The 5,000-nt window shown below is 51.3% G+C and overlaps 4 non-coding genes across 4 annotated transcripts; all 4 read left to right on the top strand.

Moving 5' to 3' along the window:
- The first annotated feature begins 229 nt into the window (after positions 1–229).
- Positions 230–301, top strand: trnap-agg (transfer RNA proline (anticodon AGG)). Its single transcript has one exon. It is a non-coding gene; the product is annotated as a tRNA-Pro (tRNA).
- A 1,686-nt stretch (positions 302–1,987) lies between these two features.
- Positions 1,988–2,059, top strand: trnap-agg (transfer RNA proline (anticodon AGG)). Its single transcript has one exon. It is a non-coding gene; the product is annotated as a tRNA-Pro (tRNA).
- Positions 2,060–3,152: 1,093 nt separating this feature from the next.
- On the top strand, positions 3,153–3,224 carry trnap-agg (transfer RNA proline (anticodon AGG)). Its single transcript has one exon. It is a non-coding gene; the product is annotated as a tRNA-Pro (tRNA).
- Positions 3,225–4,317: 1,093 nt separating this feature from the next.
- On the top strand, positions 4,318–4,389 carry trnap-agg (transfer RNA proline (anticodon AGG)). The gene has a single exon. It is a non-coding gene; the product is annotated as a tRNA-Pro (tRNA).
- Positions 4,390–5,000: the final 611 nt, after the last annotated feature.

The raw sequence follows: 5,000 nt of genomic DNA, 5'->3' as shown, positions 1-5,000 counted from the left end.
CTGAACGTGTACTCCTGAGCTGCACCAAAGGAGAGGCATTCTTTTCAGTTGTTTGCGGGCCTGCTGAACCATGCTCTCAGTGCTGTCTCACTGGGGATACGGTTACCGTTCTGGAAAGACACTTCAGCGCTACAGTCCATGCTATCAGTCAGTGAGCGTAGGTCTCCCGGTCTGCCCCAAAGCAGTTACGCGCTTGCCCAGCAGAAACTGCGACACCCTCCGTTAACTTGGCTCGTTGGTCTAGGGGTATGATTCTCGCTTAGGGTGCGAGAGGTCCCGGGTTCAACTCCCGGACGAGCCCGCTTGGCCCCGCTTTGCATTCTCTGAAGCATTCGTTTGTTCTCTCTCGATGCTTGGCTTCTGGGCTCCTCTGCACCAGGGAGGTCTTTCAACCTCAGATACTGTTGGATGTGTAGCTGATGGGAAATCAGACTGTCATCTGTGTGTTTTGTTTTCTTTAAAGAAAATGTGTATTTTACAAGTTCGTTGTTGTTGTTGAGGAGGAGGAGGACATGTAGTGTGTTGTTGAGGAGGAGGAGGACGAAATGTGGTTTGCCGGCTTGTTATGGAGACCTTTGCTGAACGTGTACTCCTGAGCTGCACCAAAGGAGAGGCATTCTTTTCAGTTGTTTGCGGGCCTGCTGAACCATGCTCTCAGTGCTGTCTCACTGGGGATACGGTTACCGTTCTGGAAAGACACTTCAGCGCTACAGTCCATGCTATCAGTCAGTGTGCGTAGGTCTCCCGGTCTGCCCCAAAGCAGTTACGCGCTTGCCCAGCAGAAACTGCGACACCCTCCGTTAACTTGGCTCGTTGGTCTAGGGGTATGATTCTTGCTGAGGGTGTGAGAGGCCCTGGGTTCAACTCCAGGACGAGCCCACTTGGCTCCACTTTGTAGTCACCGAAGTGTTCGTTCGTTTGCTCTTGAAGGCTGGCTTCTGGGCTCCTCTGCACAAGGGAGGGCTATCGACCTCAGATACTGTTGGCTGTATAGCTGATGGGAAATCAGACTGTCATCTGTGTGTTTTGTTTTCTTTAAAGAAAATGTGTTTTTTACAAGTTCGTTGTTGTTGTTGTTGTTGTTGAGGAGGAGGAGGAGGACATGTAGTGTGTTGTTGAGGAGGAGGAGGACGAAATGTGGTTTGCCGGCTTGTTATGGAGACCTTTGCTGAACGTGTACTCCTGAGCTGCACCAAAGGAGAGGCATTCTTTTCAGTTGTTTGCGGGCCTGCTGAACCATGCTCTCAGTGCTGTCTCACTGGGGATACGGTTACCGTTCTGGAAAGACACTTCAGCGCTACAGTCCATGCTATCAGTCAGTGAGCGTAGGTCTCCCGGTCTGCCCCAAAGCAGTTACGCGCTTGCCCAGCAGAAACTGCGACACCCTCTGTTAACTTGGCTCGTTGGTCTAGGGGTATGATTCTTGCTGAGGGTGTGAGAGGCCCTGGGTTCAACTCCAGGACGAGCCCACTTGGCTCCACTTTGTAGTCACCGAAGTGTTCGTTCGTTTGCTCTTGAAGGCTGGCTTCTGGGCTCCTCTGCACAAGGGAGGGCTATCGAGCTCAGATACTGTTGGCTGTATAGCTGATGGGAAATCAGACTGTCATCTGTGTGTTTTGTTTTCTTTAAAGAAAATGTGTTTTTTACAAGTTCGTTGTTGTTGTTGTTGTTGTTGAGGAGGAGGAGGAGGACATGTAGTGTGTTGTTGAGGAGGAGGAGGACGAAATGTGGTTTGCCGGCTTGTTATGGAGACCTTTGCTGAACGTGTACTCCTGAGCTGCACCAAAGGAGAGGCATTCTTTTCAGTTGTTTGCGGGCCTGCTGAACCATGCTCTCAGTGCTGTCTCACTGGGGATACGGTTACCGTTCTGGAAAGACACTTCAGCGCTACAGTCCATGCTATCAGTCAGTGAGCGTAGGTCTCCCGGTCTGCCCCAAAGCAGTTACGCGCTTGCCCAGCAGAAACTGCGACACCCTCTGTTAACTTGGCTCGTTGGTCTAGGGGTATGATTCTCGCTTAGGGTGCGAGAGGTCCCGGGTTCAACTCCCGGACGAGCCCGCTTGGCCCCGCTTTGCATTCTCTGAAGCATTCGTTTGTTCTCTCTCGATGCTTGGCTTCTGGGCTCCTCTGCACCAGGGAGGTCTTTCAACCTCAGATACTGTTGGCTGTGTAGCTGATGGGAAATCAGACTGTCATCTGTGTGTTTTGTTTTCTTTAAAGAAAATGTGTATTTTACAAGTTCGTTGTTGTTGTTGAGGAGGAGGACATGTAGTGTGTTGTTGAGGAGGAGGAGGACGAAATGTGGTTTGCCGGCTTGTTATGGAGACCTTTGCTGAACGTGTACTCCTGAGCTGCACCAAAGGAGAGGCATTCTTTTCAGTTGTTTGCGGGCCTGCTGAACCATGCTCTCAGTGCTGTCTCACTGGGGATACGGTTACCGTTCTGGAAAGACACTTCAGCGCTACAGTCCATGCTATCAGTCAGTGTGCGTAGGTCTCCCGGTCTGCCCCAAAGCAGTTACGCGCTTGCCCAGCAGAAACTGCGACACCCTCCATTAACTTGGCTCGTTGGTCTAGGGGTATGATTCTCGCTGAGGGTGTGAGAGGCCCTGGGTTCAACTCCAGGACGAGCCCACTTGGCCCCAATTTGTAGTCACCGAAGTGTTCGTTCGTTTGCTCTTGAAGGCTGGCTTCTGGGCTCCTCTGCACAAGGGAGGGCTATCGACCTCAGATACTGTTGGCTGTATAGCTGATGGGAAATCAGACTGTCATCTGTGTGTTTTGTTTTCTTTAAAGAAAATGTGTTTTTTACAAGTTCGTTGTTGTTGTTGTTGTTGTTGAGGAGGAGGAGGAGGACATGTAGTGTGTTGTTGAGGAGGAGGAGGACGAAATGTGGTTTGCCGGCTTGTTATGGAGACCTTTGCTGAACGTGTACTCCTGAGCTGCACCAAAGGAGAGGCATTCTTTTCAGTTGTTTGCGGGCCTGCTGAACCATGCTCTCAGTGCTGTCTCACTGGGGATACGGTTACCGTTCTGGAAAGACACTTCAGCGCTACAGTCCATGCTATCAGTCAGTGAGCGTAGGTCTCCCGGTCTGCCCCAAAGCAGTTACGCGCTTGCCCAGCAGAAACTGCGACACCCTCTGTTAACTTGGCTCGTTGGTCTAGGGGTATGATTCTCGCTTAGGGTGCGAGAGGTCCCGGGTTCAACTCCCGGACGAGCCCGCTTGGCCCCGCTTTGCATTCTCTGAAGCATTCGTTTGTTCTCTCTCGATGCTTGGCTTCTGGGCTCCTCTGCACCAGGGAGGTCTTTCAACCTCAGATACTGTTGGCTGTGTAGCTGATGGGAAATCAGACTGTCATCTGTGTGTTTTGTTTTCTTTAAAGAAAATGTGTATTTTACAAGTTCGTTGTTGTTGTTGAGGAGGAGGACATGTAGTGTGTTGTTGAGGAGGAGGAGGACGAAATGTGGTTTGCCGGCTTGTTATGGAGACCTTTGCTGAACGTGTACTCCTGAGCTGCACCAAAGGAGAGGCATTCTTTTCAGTTGTTTGCGGGCCTGCTGAACCATGCTCTCAGTGCTGTCTCACTGGGGATACGGTTACCGTTCTGGAAAGACACTTCAGCGCTACAGTCCATGCTATCAGTCAGTGTGCGTAGGTCTCCCGGTCTGCCCCAAAGCAGTTACGCGCTTGCCCAGCAGAAACTGCGACACCCTCCATTAACTTGGCTCGTTGGTCTAGGGGTATGATTCTCGCTGAGGGTGTGAGAGGCCCTGGGTTCAACTCCAGGACGAGCCCACTTGGCCCCAATTTGTAGTCACCGAAGTGTTCGTTCGTTTGCTCTTGAAGGCTGGCTTCTGGGCTCCTCTGCACAAGGGAGGGCTATCGACCTCAGATACTGTTGGCTGTATAGCTGATGGGAAATCAGACTGTCATCTGTGTGTTTTGTTTTCTTTAAAGAAAATGTGTTTTTTACAAGTTCGTTGTTGTTGTTGTTGTTGTTGAGGAGGAGGAGGAGGACATGTAGTGTGTTGTTGAGGAGGAGGAGGACGAAATGTGGTTTGCCGGCTTGTTATGGAGACCTTTGCTGAACGTGTACTCCTGAGCTGCACCAAAGGAGAGGCATTCTTTTCAGTTGTTTGCGGGCCTGCTGAACCATGCTCTCAGTGCTGTCTCACTGGGGATACGGTTACCGTTCTGGAAAGACACTTCAGCACTACAGTCCATGCTATCAGTCAGTGAGCGTAGGTCTCCCGGTCTGCCCCAAAGCAGTTACGCGCTTGCCCAGCAGAAACTGCGACACCCTCCGTTAACTTGGCTCGTTGGTCTAGGGGTATGATTCTCGCTTAGGGTGCGAGAGGTCCCGGGTTCAACTCCCGGACGAGCCCGCTTGGCCCTGCTTTGCATTCTCTGAAGCATTCGTTTGTTCTCTCTCGATGCTTGGCTTCTGGGCTCCTCTGCACCAGGGAGGTCTTTCAACCTCAGATACTGTTGGCTGTGTAGCTGATGGGAAATCAGACTGTCATCTGTGTGTTTTGTTTTCTTTAAAGAAAATGTGTATTTTACAAGTTCGTTGTTGTTGTTGAGGAGGAGGAGGACATGTAGTGTGTTGTTGAGGAGGAGGAGGACGAAATGTGGTTTGCCGGCTTGTTATGGAGACCTTTGCTGAACGTGTACTCCTGAGCTGCACCAAAGGAGAGGCATTCTTTTCAGTTGTTTGCGGGCCTGCTGAACCATGCTCTCAGTGCTGTCTCACTGGGGATACGGTTACCGTTCTGGAAAGACACTTCAGCGCTACAGTCCATGCTATCAGTCAGTGTGCGTAGGTCTCCCGGTCTGCCCCAAAGCAGTTACGCGCTTGCCCAGCAGAAACTGCGACACCCTCCGTTAACTTGGCTCGTTGGTCTATGGGTATGATTCTTGCTGAGGGTGTGAGAGGCCCTGGGTTCAACTCCAGGACGAGCCCACTTGGCCCCACTTTGTAGTCACCGAAGTGTTC

Source organism: Amia ocellicauda, chromosome 2 (assembly GCF_036373705.1).
Source record: "Amia ocellicauda isolate fAmiCal2 chromosome 2, fAmiCal2.hap1, whole genome shotgun sequence".
NCBI classification, from domain to species: domain Eukaryota; kingdom Metazoa; phylum Chordata; class Actinopteri; order Amiiformes; family Amiidae; genus Amia; species Amia ocellicauda.
This window is presented reverse-complemented; position numbering and strand designations above follow the sequence as displayed.